Source organism: Cheilinus undulatus, linkage group 21 (assembly GCF_018320785.1).
Source record: "Cheilinus undulatus linkage group 21, ASM1832078v1, whole genome shotgun sequence".
Taxonomy (NCBI): domain Eukaryota; kingdom Metazoa; phylum Chordata; class Actinopteri; order Labriformes; family Labridae; genus Cheilinus; species Cheilinus undulatus.
Window position 1 is genome coordinate 6,426,474 of NC_054885.1, and position 25,200 is coordinate 6,451,673.

A 25,200-nucleotide genomic window follows, 5' to 3' on the forward strand; every position below is an offset into this window, starting at 1 on the left:
TACTGTAGTGTGTTTATGTTCCTGGATAGTCATGCTAATGATGTGTCACATTATATGAAAGAGCGGGATGCTGGTCTGTGCCTCGGTTGTGGATTGTTTGGGAGGAAAAGAAGCTCACAGCCAGGACAGACAGGCAGACTCAGGTGTGTAAATCTCTGGAGTTTCTCTGAACTCTCTCAGTGCTTCATCCGACTTCAAAGACATCCCTGCCTCTCCAGGTGGATGTGCAGCTTTTGTTTTGTTTCCTTGTTTCTGCATTTACAAGATCAGGCCTCTACCAGTCAATATATTCACATAGCAGCCATTTTTCTCTCTGGTATCATGCGCAGGATTGGAAGCTGAAGAGATGTAGTAATGTTGCAGACCCATGTACTACAAGTTCAAAGCAGTGAATGGATTTAAACAATGCTAATGCCTTGATTATATGCAACTTCAACACTTTGTCCTAGATCAAAATAGTGCTAAACCATGCTGCTCCAACCAGATGCTATCAATGCTATCAGTTTCTTGTTGTTTACATCAGATTAAAGAGCATTGTGGGAGCATGGCACTAGTCAGAGGGAAGTTCTCATTGTGGGAACTCCATGGTCAAGTGGAAGAAAGGTCTTTGGTCTTATGAGACCAAAACGGTGCTTTTTGGCCATCAGACCAGACGTTATGTTTAGCCAAACTCTGCATATCACCACAAACACACCATCCCCACTGTGAAGCATCATGCTGTGGGGATGCTTCTAGACAGCTGGCCCTGGAAGGCTTGCAAAGGTAGAGGGTAAAATGAACTCAGCACAGGATATTTATTTTCCAGTAAGACAATGACCTGAAGCATACAGAGAAAGCTACACAGAAATGGTTTAAAGACAACAAGGTGAATGTTCTGTTGTGGCCAGGTCAAAGCCCAGACCTCAATCCAATAGAGAATTTGTGGCGGGACTTGTAAAGAGCTGTTGTGGCTCAATCCCGGTCGTAAAATTGCAGTGTCCAGATGTGCAAGCCTGATTGAGACCTATCCACCCAGAATCAGTGCTGTCATTACAGCCAAAGGTGCATCTACTAAATACTGACTGGACCTAACTTGGTATAAAAAGTCAAATATACTGACCATGACTGATTTATAAAATCAAATATGTTCAGCCGTGCACACAGACTTAATACCCCCCCTTGCATGAGTTTGTAAGTCACTGTCCCAGTGTCTCTTTTGTTACAAAAAAAATCAAGGATATTTGCTTTAGAAAAGAACCCATTTCTAACTTCTGCAGTGACTGTCTGCCATTGTAGTGTTGTTTTTGTTAGTAACATTACTGTTTACATTTGGTACATTATATCAGATATAAAACATGTTGCGATGCATCTTTTGAGAGACAATTGACAGCTGTATGAGAGTGTTGAGGCTCTATTAGAACAAGTAACATCTGCCATGGACCGCTAAAATAAGACTGTTTATTGCAGGGGTTCCCAAATTTTTCAGTCCATGACCCCCAAAATAACAGTGATGAAGACCGAAGACTCCCCCTGTCCCAAAGACTGGTTGTGGCATAGTTGAACACAGCAGTGCATATTCAAGACTTCAACAAATCATCATATTTTCAATTTTAATTGAATCAATTTTATGCATATATTTTTACATAAATGTGCAACATATACAATTTAAAACCAGTTAAAAATACTCCCTCTTCTCAGAAGGCATTTTGGAACCCCCTAGTGGGTCCTGACCCCAACTTTGGGAACCACAGGTTTAATGAAAGAGTTACTGTAACCTTTTGGGGTATAAAAGCAACTGTTGGAGTTCTGAGAGAAGGCTGTTCACTCTGCTTATTGCAACCTCTATTCATCTGATGTCCATTAAATGACCTCATAATAAACTTTAACCCTGCTTAGCTGAAATACAGGCATTGGTCACTTATTTTCTGCACTACATCATCAGGGAAATCCATCTTGCAAAGCTCCAGTTTGAAATGAATGTGCCAGGTCTGAAAACAGACCTGACCAATCAGCATTATTTAAGGAGAAAAAGGGAATATATATTGGCGGGATTAAGTTGTAATGGAAGCCGATAGCAATGGCTGCCGCTGGTGTTGCAATTAGCTTAGATGTAACTACATTAGAGTGTTATTTTTATTGGTACTGGAGCAAGTTTTTTTACTAAAACAAGTCATACTGTGAAAGCTTTTCTTTGCACTTCTCCCGACCGGCCTCTGCATGATTTTTATCCACCAAGTACCTCCAGCGTGCATAAACTACAGCGCCATCTGTCTGTCGGGCTCCATGGCTATGCATGCATACAACCTCATTTAGTCTTGTCACTCCAATCGGCCCATTTTGATTGTGACGGACACAATGTTCATCCAATCACCTTCTGAGAATTTTGTGAAAAGTCCTGCCCTTCCCGAACCCTTTGTATGAGAGTTTCCCTTGTTGAATGTGAAATACATCCATGCAATAGATACAGGAAACAGTCTGTATGGTCAGGTTAGTGACCAAGCTCATCCAAAATGAAAACTAAACTTGAGATTAATCCTCAATCAAAAACTAAAACTCAGGATATTTTGTCTGCGATTTTCTTAGTCGACTAAAATAACTTGCTGAGTGGAGTTCGCCACTTTCAGGAATTGTCTTCCCTAGCTTTCGTGGGTCGGCTGACTAAACTTTCATGGGCCGGGTTTATTTTGTCAGGGAATTAGTCAACAGTTGGAGCAAGTTCAACCAGACAGCTGAGGACAATCCATTGGCATCCACTGAGAGGCATTAGATGGTGAGTGTGTGTGAGTATTTTATGTCATTATAGAGATGTTAGACCAGTGACACTCAACGTGTGGCTCTTGAGCTACATGTGGCTCTTTTGTGATGATTTGTGGCTCCTTTATATCTCAATTTGAAATACTATTCACCCAGAAAACCTTAAAAAAGGGAAACTTTGATGTCAGAAATGATCTATTGCAAGTCACATTAATTAGTTTGTTTCACGCACTTATACAGTAGGCTATAACTGCCAACCTTAATTTCTTTTTCTGTATATTTCCATTGCTCTATTTTTCTTTTTTTTTCTTTTTTATTGCCACTTTGAATCCATTTGCACTGCTTTAAGTCTGCTTTTGCCACTTCTTTTTGCTACTTTTTGTCCATTTTCCCACTTTTATCCTGTATTTGTATTTTTCACCATTTTGTGCCTCTTTTGTCTCGCTTTTTGCAATTTTTTTTGCCATATTTTGCCACTTTTCACCGATTTAAGCTGAATTGGTATTAAATGCCACTCTTTTCCCCATTTTTTCCTCTCTTTCCTCCTTTTTTCATCCATTTTTCCTACCTCTTTGCCGGTTTTAGTCACTTTTACACTCATTTTTTGCCCAGATTTTTGACCATTTTTGCCACCATTAACATATTTTAATGCCACTTTAGCCCTTTTGATGCCAGTTTTTACCACGTACATTGTGGCTCTTGCAAAGGCATTTTTTTTTAACAATTTGGCTCTTAGGTTGAGTAACACTGTGTTAGACATTATATTTCATTGGATATTGTTGGAATACATTTGTGTAATTTGTAGTTTTATTTCACGTGCATGTGAGATGCAGTTATTTTGAAGTTTAGCAAAAAGTTTTATGGTTTGCGTCTTCATTGACATTGGTTCAGCTATATGTTAACTTATGCATTCCTGCACACTGGACAAGAACACGGCAATAATCTTGGGATGAACTGATACAAAATATGACGTACTGGATCAATGGACTTGCAATTATTTTGCCGCCTACTAAGAGATCCAATTTTAACCATTGAAACAGCTAATTGCATGATTCCCTTGTATAAATTGCGTCTTTATCTTGCAATACAACTCGCTGTCCCTCTTGTTTCTAATTCGTCATTGTCTTTTGCAGAGAAGCACTTAAGTAATAGCAATTTAATCCCTCTTAATTTTGATTCAAGACAACCGAAGTAGAGCATCATAACAGCATTTAAGCTCCTCTTGAGCAGAATGGCAGATAAAAACAGCCGCCCTGTGCGAGTGATTGAAAGGTAGCATGTTGAGATGCACACTTCCTGAATGCTGTTTAGAAAAATGGGTGTAATGTGCTGCATCTGTGTGACTGAAAACGTGTCATTATGCCCTCGTGCTGCGTGGAATAAAAACCATGTGCATCCCATGCTGTGTACAATACAATGAAGTAATGATGCACACACTGACGGATGTTGTACTCGTGTTTCTTGGCTTACATGCATCCATTGTTCTGTCGACATCCTCCACCCATCTCACTCCATCTCTCCCATCCCATTTATACCAGTGGAATTACTGCCAGCGCGCCGTTATAATTGAATTTCCAGATTCACGCACCCCCTTTATCCTCCATACAGCCACCCATGCTTCGCCCCTATTTCCTCTAGCTTCCTCTCTCTGTCTCTTTCTCTTTTAAAAGCACTTTTAATGCACTGTCTAACACTGTCATTCAGGGCGCCCGAGGTCTGCAGATTTTCATTAGCTTTTGAGAAATAAATGCATGCTAAAAGATGAGGAAGAAGGATGCTGAAGCAGAGCCAGGGTGAGAGATTTGGAAGTCAGAGCTAAGAAGCCCTGACTCAAATTAAGTGCTCCAAAACACCTCTCTTCATTTACAGCAACAATAATTAGGGTCTGGCCATGTTATCACCTCTGTTGGCACAAGGTGATCGATTAGTGAGTATTAAAATTCCCAGAGGGGGGAGAGAGGCCAACGAGTCAGTCAGCCGGCCAGCAAGGCTTTAAATACGCCGCTGTCTGCTGTGTGTGAATCCACGACTGACGTCAGCGCTGGCTACTGTACACAGACAACAACAATGCGCTACAGCTCACAATACAGCGGGATAAATGGACAGTGGAGGCAGGGGAGAGAGATGGAGAGATACGAGGAGGGATAAAGGCAAAAAGGAGAAAGCAGATAAGAGAGAAACAGAAAGAAAGGAATTAAGCAAGCAGGAAGGGAAGATAGAGATGTCCGAAAAGCAGCGAGGATTGGCTGAGATTGGAGGCGTCTGCAGGGACAGGGGACGAGGACAATGTGGTGACAATGGGATGAATGGAGAGGGAGAGGGCCGGCTGGCAGACGGCTGTGATCCTGTATGGAGTGAGTGGGCAGAGAAGGGGCAGCGAGCCAGGAGTCAGACAAGGAGCAGGGAAACGGAGGTGTGTGTGTGTGTGTGTGTGTGTGTGTGAGCCAGTCAGCCAGCCATTTAGCCGAGAGGAGGCCGAGCATGAGCTGCTCATCCGCAGATAGAGGAAGAGAGGGACAGGAAACATGTCTGTCCTGTCCTGGGAGTTTTCTGACAGAGTCACTGCCTAAACTGTCTGATTTTAGGGCAGACTGTTATTGGAAAAGTTGCAATGCAAGATGATTATAATCAGCTATGAATATTTTAAAAATCATAATTAACTATTAATATTATTACTACTGATAAAGAGTACTATTCACAGCAGATAAAGGCCAAAATTTTCAGTTGATACATGTCAATATTTACATACGATACAGGATGATATTTATAGCAATGAACACAAAGATCTACAGTTGATAAATGTCTCTATCAGTAAAATTGGCTGCTATTCACAGTAATATTGGCCATAGTTTACAAGAACTTTAGGCTTCTATGTATACCTAACATAGGCTGATATTAAAAGCAGATATAGGCCAATATATTCAGCAACAAAGGTAGATATTTACAGCTGAAAAAGGGCAATATTTACAGCTGAAATAGGCCAATATTTACAGCTGAGATAGGTCAATATTTACACCCGATATAGGCCAATATATTCAGCAACAAAGGTAGATATTTACAGCTGAAACAGGACAATATTTACAGCTGATATAGGCAAATATTTAAAGCTGAAATAGGTCAATATTTACAGTTGATATAGGCCAATATATTCAGCAACAAAGGTAGATATTTACAGCTGAAACAGGAAGATATTTTCAGCTGAAATAGGCCAATATATACAGCTGATATAGGCCAATATTTACAGCTAATATAGGCAAATATTTACAGCTGAAACAGGAAGATATTTTCAGCTGAAATAGGCCAATATTTACAGCTGATATAGGCCAATATTTACAGCTAATATAGGCAAATATTTACAGCTGAAATAGGCCAATATTTACAGTTGATATAGGCCAATATTAACAGCTAATATAGGCCAATAGTTACAGCTGATATAGGCCAATATTTATAGCTAATGTAGACGAATATTTATAGCTGATATGGGCCAATATTTACAGCTAATATAGGCCAACATTTACAGGTAATATGGGCCAATATTTACAGCTAATATAGGCAAATATTTACAGCTAATACGGGCCAATATTTACAGCTAATATAGGCCAACATTTACAGCTAATATAGGCCAATATTTACAGCTAATATAGGCCAATATTTACAGCTAATATGGGCCAATATTTACAGCTGATATAGGCCAATATTTACAGCTAATATAGGCAAATATTTACAGCTAATATAGGCCAATATTTACACCTAATATGGGCCAATATTTACAGCTGATATAGGCCAATATTTACAGCTAATATAGGCCAATATTTACAGCTAATATAGGCCAATATTTACAGCTAATATAGGCCAATATTTACAGCTGATATAGGCTAATATTTACTGCAAATAACAGCCAATATTTACAGGTAATATAGGCCAAAATTTACAGCTGAAACAGGCCAATATTTATAGCTAATATAGGCAAATATTTACAGCTGATATAGGCTAATATTTACTGCTAATATAGGCCAATATTTACAGCTAATATAGACAAATATTTACAGCTGAAATAGGCCAATATTTACAGCTAATATAGGTAAATATTTACAGCTGAAACAGGAAGATATTTTCAGCTGAAATAGGCCAATATTTACGGCTGATATAGGCCAATATTTACAGCTGAAATAGGCCAATATTTACAGCTGATATAGGCCAATATTTACAGCTAATATAGGCAAATATTTACAGCTGATATAGGCTAATATTTACAGCTGATATAGGCCAATATTTAAAGCTAATATAGGCAAATATTTACAGCTAATATAGGCAAATATTTACAGCTAATATAGGCAAATATTTACAGCTGATATAGGCAAATATTTACGGCTGATATAGGCAAATATTTACAGCTAATATAGGCAAATATTTACAGCTGATATAGGCAAATACAGCTGATATAGGCCAATATTTACAGCTAATATAGGCAAATATTTACAGCTAATATAGGCAAATATTTACAGCTGATATAGGCCAATATTTAAAGCTAATATAGGCAAATATTTACAGCTGATATAGGCTAATATTTACTGCGAATAACAGCCAATATTTACAGGTAATATAGGCCAATATTTACAGCTGATATAGGCCAATATTTATAGCTAATGTAGACGAATATTCATAGCTAATATAGGCAAATATTTACAGCTAATATAGGCAAATATTTACAGCTGATATAGGCCAATATTTACAGCTGATATAGGTCAGTATTTACAGCTGATATAGGCCAAGATTTACAGCTGATACAGGCCAATATTTACAGCTGATCTAGGCCAATATTTATAGCTGGTATAGGGCAATATTTACAGCTGAAACAGGACAATATTTACAGCTGATATAGGTCAGTATTTACAGCTGATATAGGCCAAAATTTACAGCTGAAACGGGACAATATTTACAGCTGACAGAGGCCAACATGTACAGCTAATATAGGGCAATATTTACAGCTGATATAGGCCAACATTTACAGCTGATATAGGTCAGTATTTACAGCTGATATAGGCCAAAATTTACAGCTGAAACAGGACAATATTTACAGCTGAGAGAGGCCAATATGTACAGCTAATATAGGGCAATATTTACAGCTGATATAGGCCAATATTTACAGCTGATATAGGTCAGTATTTACAGCTGATATAGGCCAAAATTTACAGCTGAAACAGGACAATATTTACAGCTGAGAGAGGCCAATATGTACAGCTGATAGGGGCCAATATTTTCAGCTGTTAAAAGCCAATATTTATAGCTAATATAGGCCAATATTTACAGCTGATATAGGTCAGTATTTACAGCTGATATAGGCCAAAATTTACAGCTGAAACAGGACAATATTTACAGCTGAGAGAGGCCAATATTTACAGCTGATAGGGGCCAATATTTACAGCTGATATAGGTCAGTATTTACAGCTGATATAGGCCAAAATTTACAGCTGAAACAGGACAATATTTACAGCTGAGAGAGGCCAATATGTACAGCTGATAGGGGACAATATTTTCAGCTGTTATAAGCCAATATTTACAGCTGAAATAGGCCAATATTTACAGCTGAGAGGCCAATATGTACAGCTAATATAGGCCATTATTTACAGCCGATATAGGCCAATATTTACAGCTGATATATTATATATTTACAGCTGGTACAGGCTGATTTTAACAGCTGTTATATGATAATATTTTCAGCTGATATATTTATATATTTAAAGCTGATACAGGCATATATCTATAGCTGATAAATGTCATTATTTCTGTAAAATTGGCTGCAATATACAGTGCTTAACAAATTTATTGGACAACCTGTCATATTTGTCTCAGAGACCATCCAGCATTATGAAGTGCTTTAATGCGGACTCTTTCATTTTCAGCGAGCTCTCCATGTTTTACCATTTTGAACAGGAATGAGGGATTTCAAACTGAATTCACCCAAATTTGAGCCGGCTCACTGGGCTTCTCTGAAAAGTCAGAAATTAATCAAGCATGACATTCAACCAGGAATGCAAGTAAATAACTATAATTTTACATATTGATCAAGAAATATTAAGGTGCTTTACTATTTTTTCAGTTTTTTTTTGTAGTCAGTACATTTGAAAATTCATGGATAGCAATGATAATTATATTTTAGCATTAAAAATATCATTTTGGTTAAAGAGCTTCTACATCTTGGTGTATAGACCATTATAGAAACATAAAAAATGATTTTGGTAATTACCAATGCTGTTAATTTAGGGCAGCTGTGGCATAAACCTTACTTTGGTGAGGGTTAGGGTGGTCTAATAAATTTGTTAAGCACTGTACATTGATATGGATCAATATTTCCATGGAATATAAGCCCATATTTACAGTTGATACAAGCCAATATTCACGGGTTACATATTGGCATAGTGATAGCAACTGAGGCTATAGAAGGCTATAGAAAATTAATGGTTTGGGCAGCCTTCATTCAACCAATCCCAACACTAAGGCACAGGCTCATACTGCACAGTTTTACCTCCATGTTCTCATTTGTGTGAGTTCAGTATCCTCAGTATGGCTCTGAACCAAGTGTGTGCCTGTGTGTGTGGTCCATGGTTGACAGGCTTCGGTCTGCTCTGCCCCAGAGCCTCCAAACGAGTGCACTCGACACTCGAGGAGCAGTTATTTGACTTGGAGGGGAGAGAGAGTCAATAACTCAGGTATTTCAATTACACACACAGGGGCACATCAGTGAGTGCAAAAGAAATAGACCCACTTACAATCCAGCAGCTCTGGAATCTGCTCTCACACTAACACACAAAAACACACAATTACACAAATCTGAATAAACACACACACACACACGAAACACTACTTCAAATAGCAGAGCACGCTTCAACACACACAATACAAAACACCAAACGACAAATCAACTCTGCAATCACGGAATAAAACCAAGGAGCTACACTGGACACACACTTTACACACACATTTAACATCAAACAGCAAAAGACACACAAAACTATAAGTTGCATTGCAATTATCAGGAACATAGGACCACGCTGCTGCAAGTCAAATACATTTAAGCATTCAAACTTATATTTGCTGGATTAATTTCACACAAATATAAGGCAAGAAATGGTAAAGAAAAGTGTATTCTGCTCTATTCAGCTCACTGCAGCCATGTTTTCTGACTGTTCCTAGAAAGAATGAGGTCCATAAAGGTGCTACAAAATGCTTAAAGCAGCACATTTCTATTAGAGGAAGAAAAAAGCAACATAAAATCTGGTGACTACAACAGGGATGTTTTTTCTTCTCAAGGTTTATATGTATACAAAAATATTGACGTCATACTTGTGTGCGCATGTTACTTTCACGCTAGAGTTCATCCAATTCAGTTCATCCCAACGGTGCTCGATGGGGTTGAGGTCAAGGCTCTGTGTGGGCCAAACCAAACTCATCAAACAATGTCTTTATAGCCCTGTCTTTGTGCACTGGGGCACAGTCATGTTGGAATAGAAAAGGGCCTTCCCCAAACTGTTGCTGCAAAGGTAGAAGCACAGCATTGTCCAAAATGTCTTGGTAAATTGAAGCATTAAGATCAGCTTTCACTGGAGATAAGAGGTCTAGCCCAAACCCTGAAAAACAGCCCCTTACTATTATCCCTCCTCCACCAAACTTCACAGTTGGAACAATGCAGTCAGGCTGGTAATGTTCTGCCGGCATCCACCAAACCCAGACTCCCACCACAGTCCAGTGTGGCGCCTTACATCACTCCATCCAAATGCATGGCATTAGACTTGGTGATGTGAGGCTTGCATGCAGCCACTCCTGCTGGGCAGTTTTTGTGCTTGCATTAATGCCAGTTGAAGTTCTTCAGGTATGGAATCAGCAGAGCAACTTCTACGCACCATGTGCCTTAGCAATCGTTGACCCTGTTCTGTGATTTTACATGGTCTTCCGCTTCATAGCTGAGTTGCTGTTGTTCCTAAACGCTTCCACTTTCTAATAGCATTACTTACAGCTGGCTGTGGAATACCCAGAACAGATAAAATTTTCAAAAAAATTTGAAGTCACTGAGCTCTTCATAACAACCTATTAAGGATCACAAAGGTTTGCAAACTGAGTCTGTAATGCAGCTGCCCACCACTAGTAGCCACTGCAGTTGTTCTTTCATTTTAGCCAGTACAGATACCAACAGATATCAGCATTTAAATATTTTTTTCAGACCTAAAACTTCAGTCCTTTGAACACACTTTAAGGTTTGGGGATGAACAAATAAACTTGAGTCCTTGAAACACACTTTAAAATCTAAAGAATGAGGATAAATAAACAGACCTCAACTGGCATGTGTCCTAAAACTCCTCTCATTTATAAGTGTATATATGGCCAAAATTTACCTTTAATATATGCTGATATTCAAAGCCAAAATATCAGCAGAAATTTTGATATCTGCCGATACTGTTATCAGGCCATGCTTCTCCAATTAAATGCAATCATATTTTACATTTAATTGGATGGGATATCACTACAGGTTGCAACTAAATTAAACTTTATTTTTGCATCAGAAGCAGTGCCAGGAACCAATAGCATGTTGGCTGGAGGCGTTCATGCTTTTTTCTCCTGAGAAAGGCTGATTTGCAGAAAAATCATGTTCTCACAGTTGTTAAAATAGAGCTTGGAACATGGAGTTATTTACTTCAAACTGGAAATGTGATTTTTGATAAATACTCAAGGTTGTAGAGAATAGTGCACTATTTCTGACTTCTTATCTCCGGTAAAGGTTGTGACCTTAAGTGGGCTGGTCTGAGCCATGAAAGTCCAGAACTGAACACGAGTCCCTCTACGGCCCTGCCTGAGCGTGAATCGATTCTGTTCTTAGCTATGAAACAAATCCCAGACTGATTTTAACAAGAAATTTCTTCCTGTGAACAGATGCCGAATTCAGCCTCTTGATCTTGGAACGCTGTCTAAATACCCTCACACTTGACACATGTATGGGTATTTTGGTATGTTGGTATTTTTTTCTCTGAGAGGAAGCAGCGACGAGGCAGAAAAAGAGAGAAAGAGAGGGAGCAGAAGAGAGACAAAGGCCGAGATGGAGAGGTAGAGTGAGCCAGAGAGGAGCGATGATGATGGTGTCTGTTGCTGGGAGGTTTTTGGCAATGCATATTTCTATCCTTCATATAAAGGCTGCTTTGAACTTTTGCAGGAGGAGGGGGGGGGTTGATATCGACTGCTGCTGCTGCAGTGCCTGATGGGAAAAGAGAGAGAGAGAGAGGATGGAGGGATGGAGAGAGGAGAGCAGGAGTGGGAGGTGAAGAACAGCTGGCCTTCACTTGAATATTGTGAATTTAAAAGACAGTAGGCAGGAGATAGAAACTCGACACAGCCACAGGCGTTCTCTCACACACGAGTGCTGCAGCGGCGCTCGTTCCTGATAAAGCCTGCCTTCGCCAACGTTCGCTAAAATTACATATTGATGACAAGCCCTCGTCTCTGCTCCCCCCGTCGTTCTTCTCTGTCCCTCAATTAAAGCTCCCCTCACTCAGCCGGCGTCTCTCTCCCTCCACTTTCGCTCTCCTCCTGCCTCATCATCACATTTCTTATCATGGCCGCGCACTTATCTTTAATCATACACATACAAGCTTAATTAGCTCACACATTTGTCAGACCATCATCTAATTAACACTGACCTTATTTTAAGTACTTTTTGAACCTTAATTAATAGAAAGCACAGGTCTTCATTAAAATATTTGACTAATTCTGCCTCAAAGTGATTTTGATTGCAATTTAGACTTCCTGTCAGCTTTTATGGGCGTCATATGAAGAATGAAGGAGAATTTAAGGGGACATAAAATCCACCATTTTTCTGCAAGTGTAGAAACTGTAGCAGTCAGATGGACAGAAGGATGTTGCTCTGTTGGTGGCTGCACAGACCAACGTGTTTTTTCATCAAACTCCAGTCTCATAGAAAATTTTTTTATAAATCAATCATCAATCAATCAATAAACATGGGCTTTTTTTAATGTAATTTTGTCATTTCTACAAAATAATGTCAATTAGATAGATATGTCAGTCCCTCCCCAACCCCCCCACCCCAGTTTAGCATGTGATATCCATGTTTTATATTTAACCTTAAAAAATAACCTAAAATGGGTTAACAGTGGCAAAAAATGGTGGAGAAGGTGGTGAAATTGGATTTTAAAAGTAGCACACATGTGTTAGAAGTGGCAAAAATTTGATAAAAATGGCGAAAATTGGTTAAAGTGGCAAAAATGGGCATGAATAGTGGAAAATGGAGTTAAAAAGTGGCCCTTGGAACGCCGGTAGTCAAGTGGTTAAGGCACGCACCATGTTCGCAGGCAACCCGGGTTCGAATCCGGCCCGTGGCACTATTTCCTGCATGTCTCTCCCCGCTCTCTTCCCTGTTTCCGACTCTATCCACTGTCCTATCAAATAAATGCAAAAAGGCCAAAAATAAATCTTTAAAAAAAAAAAGAAAGTGGCCCTTATGGCTTTAAATTGTCAAAAATGGGTTGAAATTTGGTCAAATGGGATGAAAAATTGATATTAACTGGCAAAAAATGGTTAACTGAGAAGGAAAAAATAGGCAGATAGTGGCTGAAATTGGTTAAACTAGCAAAAATGGGCATATCAGACAGTGAAATGTGGTTAAAACTGAAAAAATTTGGTGTATAAAGGGGTTAATGGTGGCAATAATGGGTCAACCGATTCAACATTAGGCTTCAGTGGTAAGAATTGGTTTAGAAATGGCAAAAACAGGCAAAAAAAAGTGTTGGAAAGGGTTTAAAACTGACAAAAACAGATGTTAAAATGGCAAAAAAAAAAATTGTTACAGTTGGTGGGAAAAAATGATGAAAAGGGATTAAAATTTGGCAGAATTGGTGTAAAGTGGCAACAACGTAATTTAAAAATATTCTTTTTTTAGGGCATTTGGAGACCCCCCTTTCAATGACCCCTAGGTTGAAAACCACTGCTCTATCAGACTGAGATCTGGGCTTTGACTCGTTGTATGCTTCAGGTCATTGTCTTGCTGGAAAATAAATCTTCTCTTGCAGACTGAATAAGCTTGTTCTCCATGATTTCTTTGTATTGCTGCATTCATTTTACCCTCCACTTTAACAAGCCTTCCAGCCTGTCTGGCGAAAAGCATCCCTACAGCATGATGCTGCCATCACCGTGCTTCACAGTGGGGATGGTGTGTTTGTGGTGATGTGCAGTGTTTGGTGTTGGTCCTACCAGGCCAAAGAACTTTCTTCCTCTTGACCATAAAGTCTCCAACATGCCTTCTGGTGAACTCTAGTCCAGACTGAATCTGAGTTTTCTTCAGTGTCTTTCTCTTTGCCACTCTCCCATAAAGCTTTGACTCCAGAAGAACAACAGTTGTTCTTTGCAGAGTCTCTCCCATCTCAGCTGTTGAGTCGTCATGTGTCTTGGTGTCCGCTCTCACTAGTCTCCTTCTGGCACAGTCTGATCCAGGCAGATTTACACATGTGCCATGCTCCTTCTGTTTCATGATGATGAATTTAACTGAACTCTGAGGATTTTCAGAGCTTTGGAATTTTTTTTGTATCCATCCCCTGACTTATACTTTTTAATGACCTTTTCTCTGAGATGCTTGGAGTGTTCTTTTGACTTCATGGTGTAATGGTAGCCAGGAATAGTAATTAACCAGTGACTAGACTTTCCAGATACAGGTGCATTTCTACAATAACTGCACTCAGGTGATCCCTGTTTCAATAATTGTGAGACTGAAAGCACTGATTAACTGGACCTCTGTTGAATCAGGTCAGTCACTTTATTTATGCAGTCACTTATTTCATTGTACATATTTTTATTTAATAGAAATTACTTAGTTGAGATCTTTTTTCACTTCAACAAAAAGTTAAAAAATCCAAATTAAATTGACTATGATTTATTTATAAAATCTATAAAAGGGTAAAACACCCAAAGGGGTAAATACTTTGATAGGCAGTGTATATTAGTATAATATACATGACCTTTAATACACACAATGCAGGACAATCACGCAGTAATCACACAGTGTCTGATGGGGAGTTCACTCCACTTTACACTCAGACACACACAAACACAGATCCTTTCTCTCTGCCCCATTTCTGCTCTAAGTTTAGCAGAGGGCCCACCGAGGGGCCTCTGCAGTCTGATGCTTTTCCTGCTGCTGCTCTTGTTTTTCCCTCGGTCCTTGTAGAACGGTGATCCTTCTTTCTGCCTCCCTGCATGCGTGCCTTGTAAAGGTTGGCTGTGGAGGCTAAATAGGGTGGCTGATGAAAGAGTTAGTCCACACATGTAGTCCTAAATATGGGTGCATACAATGCGGGAAACTTGCAGCTTGTTGGGTAAAGACTTTATACTAAAAGATGGATATTAAAGGGATAGTTCGGTTATTTTAAAGTTGGATTGTATGAGATATTTGTCAGGAGGACAGCCAGAGATAAGCTTGCTGCAGACAGGGCCAGTCTTTGTAAACAAATTTAGCTCATTTTAACAGTCAAACACGATTAAAATCAATTGAAATTTCAGTCAACGTTCCACTTAGTAGAATATATTGTGAATTTGCTATTACTGCATCCCAGTTTGGGATGAATGAATGTAACAAATATGTGAAGATTAGCCACTTTAAAAATGACAAATTATTACTTAAATAGTTTTACCTAAAAAGGCATAAATAATGAAGATATTATTGACTCTGATAAGCAGTAGTGATGATGGGAAAGATGTTTTTGAGTCTTTTTGGTATCTAAAAAAATGAAAATATTATATTCATGTTTCCTACAAATGCACATCAGTGAAGGGAAATATTTTCAGCTGAAATGTTGCAGACAATGTGCAGGAATTTGCCTGTACCTAAAGATAATAATTTACCCAACAATGGACCAAAAAAATTGAGTGTAAAGCGTTAGTGCAGGCAGGCCACCATATATTTGAGATCAGCTGATCTGCTAACAGCCTAAGCATGCTATTTGCTAATTGCACTCATGCCACCATATTTAAACTGCTCTAGCCTGGCTATGCTTTGCTCCTCCCTCTACAAGCTGCTTTTTGCAACCCTCCTCCACCCAAGCTCCTCCTTTATGCTATACATCTTAATGGGTGTTATTCTGTTGTCACTGATGCCAGCTCAGCTCTGTGCTGTGTGCTGTTCCACCTTAATGCTTCCACATAGGCTAGTGGAAAGGCAGGGGGATCCCAGAACAGCCACACCGCTAAATATAACTAATAACAATGACAGCAGATTAATTATTGCTAATAAAGAGAATTTATAAACCACAAATCTGAGTGCTCCTGAGTGAACTTCTATTTTTGTTGCAATATATCGGTATTGTGAATTTTATCGTGCGTTTCATCCAAGGGAATTTGACCACGACCCTCTCACAAAGGTTTTTCCCTCAGTAAAGATGCAGGATAAGTGATTTTGCCGGGGCAGAAAGATGCTCTGATGTTTGGGACGACCACAGAGTGTCCCACAGCGGCTGTAAAGTGGTTTGGGGAGTCAGGGAGGTGAGCACGGTCCTGTAGTCACACATCTTTCTTCCTCAGAAAAAAAAAAGGGAGGAGGGTAAAGGTGGCGGCAGGATGAGCTGAAGGGAAGTGAGACGAAGAGAGAGAGAGAGAGAGCGAGAGGGAGGGAGGGGGGACGGGGCAGTAAGGTCCAGATGAGGGATGTTATTAATCCACTTATTCCCCCTCCACTCTCCCTCTCTGTCCTCTGCTATCTTCTCCACTCCTGTCATATCTACTGATTTCAATCTGCTCCGCTCTGCCCGACACTCTCCACTCTCCATCTCTCCCCCTATTATCCCCCTCTCCCCCTCCTCCCTCCCGCCTCCTCTGTAAAATTTTTTAACAGCCTCCATAACTTTTCCCTTCTCTCCTCCTTACTGTCTTTGCCTCCCATGCCAAATCTCTCTCTGCATCTTCTCTGACTCCCCTCCTTCTCTCCATCTATCACGCATCCCAGGATGCACCTGGGTCAGTCGCAGGCCCAGAGCCATCATCATGCTGGGGCTGAAAACTGAGCCCCGTCTCCCACACATAGATACTATCACACAAGCTCATATCCTACATAAAACCCTACCTCACCCCTGATTTTAAACTTTATCTGCAATACACTGGCAACAGAAAGAGTGGCAACATTTATCCTCTAAATCTGCTTTCATCATAACTTAAAGCGGACATTTTTCTCTAAAGTCAGTCTCAGGAATGCTCAAAGCTGTCAAGTTGTACTGCTGTGCTCCATAGTAGAGTCCATGCAAATCACATAGTCTTGGAACTTTTCTGTAAATTTCCGCCAATCTCCTGAGGCTTTTAGGGCCTTTGGTGTTAAAGTATGCAGCATCAGACTCTCGTCCTTGTTATCCGTTGATAAGATGAAGATGTGCAACTTGACAATCTTAACAAAAAATACAGCTAGAGTTTGTGCAACAACTGTCAAATTAATATTGATCCATTCAGTGTTTAAAGAGCGATGTGTGAATTACATTTATTTCATTTTTGGGTTGATCAGGTTATAAATGCAACTTTTAATTGAGAAGTTACTTCAGAGGGAGACTTCTTACCCTCCCTTTTTCTAAATATTGCTAAATAAAGTCAAGGACTGCTACTCATCTATGGGTATTCTTTCTCTTATGGCGTCCTGTAGAAGTATAACTCAGGCTTGTCCACTTTCTGTCCTTTATGACACCATTTCCAAAAAAGTTGAGACGCTGTGTAATCTTACAATCCCATCATTTACTTAATCTTGCAAAGCAGATGGATTCGCCTGTTTCTGTGTTTCTCACTGGTGAATCCATCTTGCAAAGCTCCCGTCTGAACCATTTGGGCCTGGTTAGAAAGTGACAGGACCAATCAGCATTGAGGGGCAGTTCTTTCAGGTGCAGTGGAGTCGTGACGTAAGCAAGCAGCAAGAAGAGGCTGGTGCAATTACTGAGAAAGACATAAGCATGGATGATGCTACAGCGTCAGTTTTGTCAGAACTTGACGACATTTCTTCATTAAAAGAAGAACAAAGAACAGCATTGAGTGGTTTTCTTTTCAAAAACGACAACTTCACAGATGTTTACAGACTGATGTTAAAAGAAGAGGGGGTGATAAACAATGGTGCACATCAAGTTAAGTAATTTAAGCAGGTGAAACACCTTAAATGCTAGTGGAGTGTAGAATGAACCCAGAGAGAGCGCTGATAACAATCCGTGTCTGAACATCAGCCATTCATGAGATGATCACAGTGAGATTGTAAAAGGAGGAAAACGATGTGTTAAAATGATGTTTATTCCATTATTATTTCAACACAGCAGCCTTGTTCTCCTATCAAACCTGGTTCCTGTCATACTGCTGTATGAATACGGTCACCAGAGACGAGTAAAACCTGCAGCCACACAATCTTCAGAGGGGTAAGAAGAGCGAGGGGTGAGGAGGAGGAGGAGTAAAGAGCAGAGGGAAATGGAGTGAGAGTACAGCTGATATGTGCCTCTGTGTTCGTTTGCTGGCAACACGATAAAGGCCGGCTCTCAGTCACTGTCAGTGCAGAGACCACCCTCTCTATTCTCCCCCTTGCCTCTTCAATAACAACCCTCCCTCTCCCCCTTTTTTATCTCCTTTCACTGCGTTTTACATTTACATTTCAGGCGTTTAGCTGCTGCACTCGTCCACACTGACTTAACATCTGCAGAACGAGCGCGCTCAGGTCGGCTCTGCAGACGACAGATGTAACAGACGCCGCTTTCTTGGAAGAGAGAGAAAATCACAGGCTGCACGTGTTAAAGCCAAAACTGAAGGATGGTGTGTGTGTTTTTTTTTTCTTTCATAATCTCCTCTCTGATTCACGCAGACCACCCCGTCCTCTCTCAGCGCTCCTCCTCTCATTCACCGGGATGAAAATTAAAATTCAAATCTGCTTTATTGGCGTGACAGCGGCGGGGGGTTGTCTCCAGCACAGAACACGTTCGAAGACGGGCTGAGACAATAAGCCAATCTGCACGCTCCTCTTCTCCCCCCTCTCTGACTAAGTAACCCTGTTTCTGCTGCGTAAAGCCACGCTCCAGCTTTACACCACCCCCCTGGCCTTCCTCTGCATGCCACCCCCCCTCCTGGTAAAGATGCTAACACGTAGAGTCACTCCCTCTTTATGTCACCATCAGATCTTTTCCTGGTGAGCTCCTGTGGTTACCTGAGAGTGTTTCCTGTCACTGAGGGAGAGCAGAAGCTTTAAAAACAGACTCAGAGCTGAGGACCAGAGCTGCTGGTACTGGAGACCAGAGTGAGGTTTGGATTTAGGACAGACGGAGTCAGACCCAGCTGCTGGACTTATTAATACTTCACACCGGCTCAGTCCTGATCCCAGGACACCCTCAACAAGTCTGCTTCCTTCAAGCTCCAGTCTTTGTTCTTTTTAAATGGATTAATCAGCACAAAAACTTTGAAAGTAAAAACAATTTGACTAAAATCATGTCTTTTATATGGGGGTGTATTAAGGCCACTCCTAAATATAGAGAGGATCCATGAATAGTTGAGAAAAAGTGGACATTTCAGAGGAAAAGCTGAACAAAAGTCACACATTTATGAGACACCAAACTCAAAATTTCAAAGTTTTAACTGTCATTAAATTTAAGAGAAAAAAGAAGCATTTGATTTGGAAAAAGTCATACTTTTTACTTTATAAACTTGAATATTTCAAGTTTGTAAAGCTAAAATTTATGATATTATAGAGCACTGATACTCAACGTGTGGCTCTGGAGCCACATGTGGCTCTTTTGTGAAGATTTGTGGCTCTTTAATGTCTAAATTTGAAATATTATTACCTTGGAAACATAAAAAAAGGAACATTTGACCCCAGTCTTACCCACTGCAATTTGTTCCCCCCACTTATACATCAGGATATAATTGTCAAACTTAGTTGTCAACCTTTATATTTTGTCTGTATATTTCCATTGCCCGTATTTGTATTTTTGCCCTTTTTTTACTCTATGTGCCTCTTTTATTCTGCTTCCTGCAAATTGCATTTTTTCCCTTTTTTGACACTTTCTGCCTATTTAAGGCGCCTCTTGCCATTGTATGTCACTTTTCCCATTTTCCTGCATTTTTTTTTGTGGCAAATTCTAGTTATTTTTCACCCCCACCCACCCACACACACACATTTTTGCTGCTTTTGGCCGATTTTAGTCACTTTTCACTCATTTTTTTTCCACATTTTTGCTGCTTTTTTACCATTATTGCCACCTGTAAATCATATTTTTGTCACGTCTGACCCATTTCTGACACTTTTTCTCCACATTTTTGTTACTTTTCACCCAGTTTTGGCCATTTTCTACCTATTTTACCCCTCTTCACCCATTTTTGCCACTTTTTTGCTGCTTCTTCACCAATTTTGCCAGATTTAACTTATTTTTATTGCCAATTTCACCCACTTTTCCCCTCTTAGATTGTGGCTCTTGCAAAGGTATTTTTCAGCAACTTGGCTCTTTGCTCGAGCAGGATTGGGTTGAGTAAACTGTTATAACGTCTTGAATTTATGAAGAAAACAAGCTAAAAACACCGGTTTTATAGCTCCAGTTGACAGAAATGCCTCTTCCAAGTTTGGATGCTTGTGATAATGTGATGAGTCTGGGCTCAAATCATTTGCATTTCCTTAATGGTCAGGTCAGGAATGGGAGCATATGCCAGTTCAGCACTTTGCCCCATCAACCATAATCCTCCTGATGGCCATACTCCAGGCCCATGCCCCATCTCTCCGGGTCCCAGCTGACCCCTCCATGACACATGCCGTGTCATATGGACCAACTCACAGGGTCATGGGCATCCAGCAGAACATACAGTTTGGTTGGTCTTTCAACTGTGCAAGGAAAATAACTCCATCCAGTGTGATTTTCTTCCATGCAACTTGAAATTTGCATTTTTATAATCACAAAAATTCTAAGTTTAGCACCAGTTTAGCTCAGTTGGTGGAGCATCCACCCATATGCTGAGGGATGGACTGGTCGGGATCAGTTCCAGGTCTCGTTGCATGTTTGGTGAATGTCTTCTCTCCACTCTCTACCAATATTTTCTGTCTCTCTGCAGCTGTTGTATTGAATAAATGTCAAAAAGTCCCAAAAAATAACTCTTTAACTAAAAATGTAGTTTCTTTTCCTTGTAAATCTATGGGGGTTTTTTTAAACATGGCAATTTCAAGTTTTTTTCCAAAAAGTTAATAGCATCCAATTTTTTTATTCTGCTGACCTCTGTATGTCACGGTTTTGTTGTTGTCCAGCACCCCAAGGACTGGGATAATACACCTTTGTCCGGGTCTGATTTAACCATGATTCCTGGGTGAAGATTAGATTGTATGCAGATGACATCTCAAGCTCTGGACAGGGTGCAGGAAGTGATTTATGCATAGACAGTAGGGGTGTAACTCACCAGTTTCATCCCGATATATCAGCGAACAATATATTTCCCAATATCACAAAATCTGCCACGATACGATTTCAATTAAATTCAATATAGGGGCCTATGATCGATATCAGGTGATTTTATGCAAAATTTCACACAGTTACAGAAAATCAATGTTTAACAGGTTGACAGGTCTCAAAAAATCTCTTTAACAAAACAAAAAAGACCTGATTACCCCTGATTACCTTTATATTAGGAACACACATTTGTGTTAAAAAATGTTGATTTAAAACAGCAAAAATTTAGTAGGCTACCAAATTTTTATTTCCTCACACCTCCAGATCACTCTTAAGCACCAATATGGAGCTTGGAGCATCAATTTAGATTAGATTTGGATCAATGTTTTGACTTTCCATCAATCTGATTGGACCATTAATCAACCAATCGATATGTTGATATAGATTGATGAATCACTACACCTCTAATAGACACATACAATCAAAATGCCAAAGTATTGTGCTTTTTACTGCTGTACCAACCATTTAAATGGAGGAATTAAAACAATCTTGATGTAAAAATGCCAGTGTAAGTCTGCAGTCATTTCAGCACCATGCTGAGATGGACAGCTCCTCAGTGCTTGGGCGATTGTTATCACATCCCAAAACTTTGACTGTTCCAGCCTTGGTCCGGCATGATCCCTGCACGCAAAGAAAGAGTACAAAACAATTTTGCCATCGACCATTATACCAATGGAGACTTTAATGGCTCTGTATTCAAATGCATGCACTTTATTATGGAGTTGCCCCCGTTTTGCTGCTATAACAGCCTCTCTTCTTAGACGGCTTTCCACTAGATTTTGGAGCGATTTTTGTAAACTGATGCTCCCACAGGCACTGATGTTGGATGAAAAAACATGTCTTCATAGTCATATGAAGGGGCCCGTCATAAAAGCTACACTGAGGCCCGTTTTAACAACCTAACACTGCTGCTACCCAGCAAATATCTAAAACAGCTCCGGTCACGGTTTGATGCTGCATAAATGCAAATTGACTGAATAAATGTCCTGTAGTTACTCCACATCACTTGCCTTACACATCTATCACCGTTATCTCCCCACTCTCACTCAAACACACACAATAAAACACACACGCGTGTGTATCCCGTCTTGCTCTCCCCCTCTGTGCCGCCCTGACAGCCATCCTCTGTGGCTGCCAAACCTCTTTAACCACGACAACACCCGACTGGCACACAAAGAGCCATTAGAGTCATCAGGCCGTTCAACCAGCAACCGGCAACCTTCAACCTGGCAATTAGGAAGATTTCATTCAAGCACACATGTCCCGCCCATCCATTATTCTCTTCCTGTCTCTCCTCCACACGTGCTCTCTCTCTCTTTCATCCCTCCCTCTCCTCCTCTCTTATGCATGTGCACACTCTCCTTCACGTGCACCAATCCACTCTCTTTCCATCAGCTGTCACCCTCTCTCCCCCCTCTCTCTCTCTGTTGTCACCCTTACAACAGTGTCCCACAATCAGTGTCACGATCCATTAACAGATTTCACACGGCTCGATACGGACGTTACAGATGAAACAAAGAGAGGGAGCAGATAAAAGAAGACGAGTGTCAGAGCGCTGCTCCAGTACGAGTGGATGAAGACGTCACAGCAGACCTGTGGAGAAACTTCATGACATCAGAATGAAGGGATAAAAGCTGCTTTATCTGCTGACTGGAGAGTAATACATGCAGGTGCTGCTGCAGCAACATCTAACACGTTTACATCCATAAAAACATCTCTGACAGGTACAAACGCTGACATAAAGTCTGAGTTTATAACAAACAAAAGTCAGACTAAACTGATACCTGTTTGATACCACAAAGAAAAAATCAACACCAATCAGCGGGTCGTTTTGATGCTTTCAATCTTAAAACACTGCAGGCAAACTCCTGCAAAAGCACAGGCAGCTGATGCCATCAATCAATAAAAGACTATCATTTCTAAGTGCATGCAATCAAAAAGTATTGAATGTTTTAGAGCCTCGTGTTAACATGCAGAAGAACAGAAAATACAAGAAAGAAAATCAGAAAACTGGCAGCCATTAGAAGTCCAATTTTACTTTTACCTTTTTTTAGGATAAGATAAACATCTAATTTTCTCAAGAAGTGATTTTTATAATTTACCTGCTCTGACCTCCAGTAAAGTTTTTCTAAAATGTGTTTTGTTCAACGCAAAGAACAAATCTAAGAACACTAGAGAGCACTCGTACACACATTAATGTGCTGATATGGCAGCATAAGACAACACATTTTGTTCTTTAAAGCACTCAAATATGGTAAAATTTAAAAAGAATATACTCTAAACATAATTTCAAATTATGTTTCACTGCATTCTTTTATTATCTATTCAGCAATTTCATATGATAAAATAATATTCAAAATACATGACTTAATAATGGTTAGCTTTTAATTTAACCATCCAGTGTTAATGAGTTAAGGCAGTGTTACTAAACAAAGAGCCAAATTGTTGAAAAATACTTTTGCAAGAGCCACAATGTAAGTGGTGGAAAGTGGCAAAAAAGGATTAAAGTTACAATAAAAATAAGTTAAAGGTGGCAAAAAATGTCAAAAAGCAGCAAAACACAGGGGCAAAAACTGGGTGAGAAGTGAAAAAATATGAGCTACAGGTGGAAAAAGAGGTCAAAAAGTGGCAAAATTGAACCAAAAATGAGTGAAAAGTGACTAGAATGGGCAAAAAGCACCAAAAAGGGTGAAAATTCTCTGATTATATGATTAAACAATATGCAAAATACATGACTCAATAATGGTTAGCTTTTAGTTTAATGATCCAATGTTTAATCTTGACAGCAATATGTTATATCATGAATATTACCATTCAAGACAGTGTTACTCAGCCCCGCTCAACAACGCCACATTGTTGCAAAAAATTCTAAGTGGTGGAAAGTGGCAAAAAGGGTTAAAATGGCAATAAAAATAAGTTAAAGGTGGCAAAAAATGGTCAAAAAGTTTGGAAAAAAGTGTCAAAAATGAGGGGAAATTGGCAAAATATGTATGAAATAGCAAAATACGGTGAAAATGGATGAGAGGTGATAAAAATATGAGCTTCAGGTAGCAAAAGTTGAGCAAAAATGAGTTAAACTTGACTAAAATGGGCAAAAAGCAGCAAAAAGTGGCATTTAATTGCAAAAGGCAGCTGAAATGTGTGAAAAGTGGCAGAAAATGGCAAAAAGGGAAAATTTTGAAAGAACAAAAGCAGGATACAAGTGGCAAAAATGGGCAAAATGTGAGCGTGCAAACATTAACAACACAACAGGAGCTCAATTTTCTTTTCTTAACATGCAAAGTAATTTGGACGAGAAACTACAACTCATTGTGCAAAGGCCTTCAGGAGTGTTTTGTTTTAACAAACAGCGATTAAAACAACTTTAATAAATCTGCACTCGCTGGGCAAGGCAGTGTGATCTGAGCATATTTTTCTGGATTTGGATCATGCAGGAGTAGTTTTGTTGGAATATTAGAATCAGGAGAAGACAAAAAAGTAATTTAAATTATTTCACTAATCATTGTTTTGTTGTTAGGGGCCTAGAACCAGAGCACTTCTGGTCAAATGTGTGTATTTTTACAGTTTAAAATTAATCAAAATGACATTTTTTTGTGTTCCTTAGAAAAACCCAAACCCATAATAAAATATAAATAACCCGTCGTAGCTGACTTGAGCCTCCTTGGTCCTTTTTGGTGTAATTAAGCAGCTTCACAGAGTTCGCTGCCATGAAGAATTACGGTTTTATTTATAAAAACAGATGGAACTGGGTGAACGTGAAGCACCAAGGAGCAGAATATTAGCTGGTGCTCTGGTCTCTGGATCACACATTTGGATGAGGAGGGTTTGATCACACTGAATGATGATGACGGTTAAAAATAATCGATCTGAGCCGCTCTCTGCAGCCGCTGATTCACAGCTGGGTTTATAACGCTCCCTATAAACCCTTTACCGGTTGATTAACCCTTTAGGTGGTGCTTTCATGTGCATAAACACCTCTGATGTATAG

The 25,200-nt window shown here is 39.7% G+C and overlaps 1 protein-coding gene across 2 annotated transcripts in view; it reads right to left on the reverse strand.

The window, feature by feature from the left end:
- Nucleotides 1-25,200, reverse strand: part of LOC121503574 (glutamate receptor ionotropic, NMDA 2B) — a 276,993-nt gene that overhangs the window by 100,023 nt on the left and 151,770 nt on the right. The window lies entirely within an intron of this gene.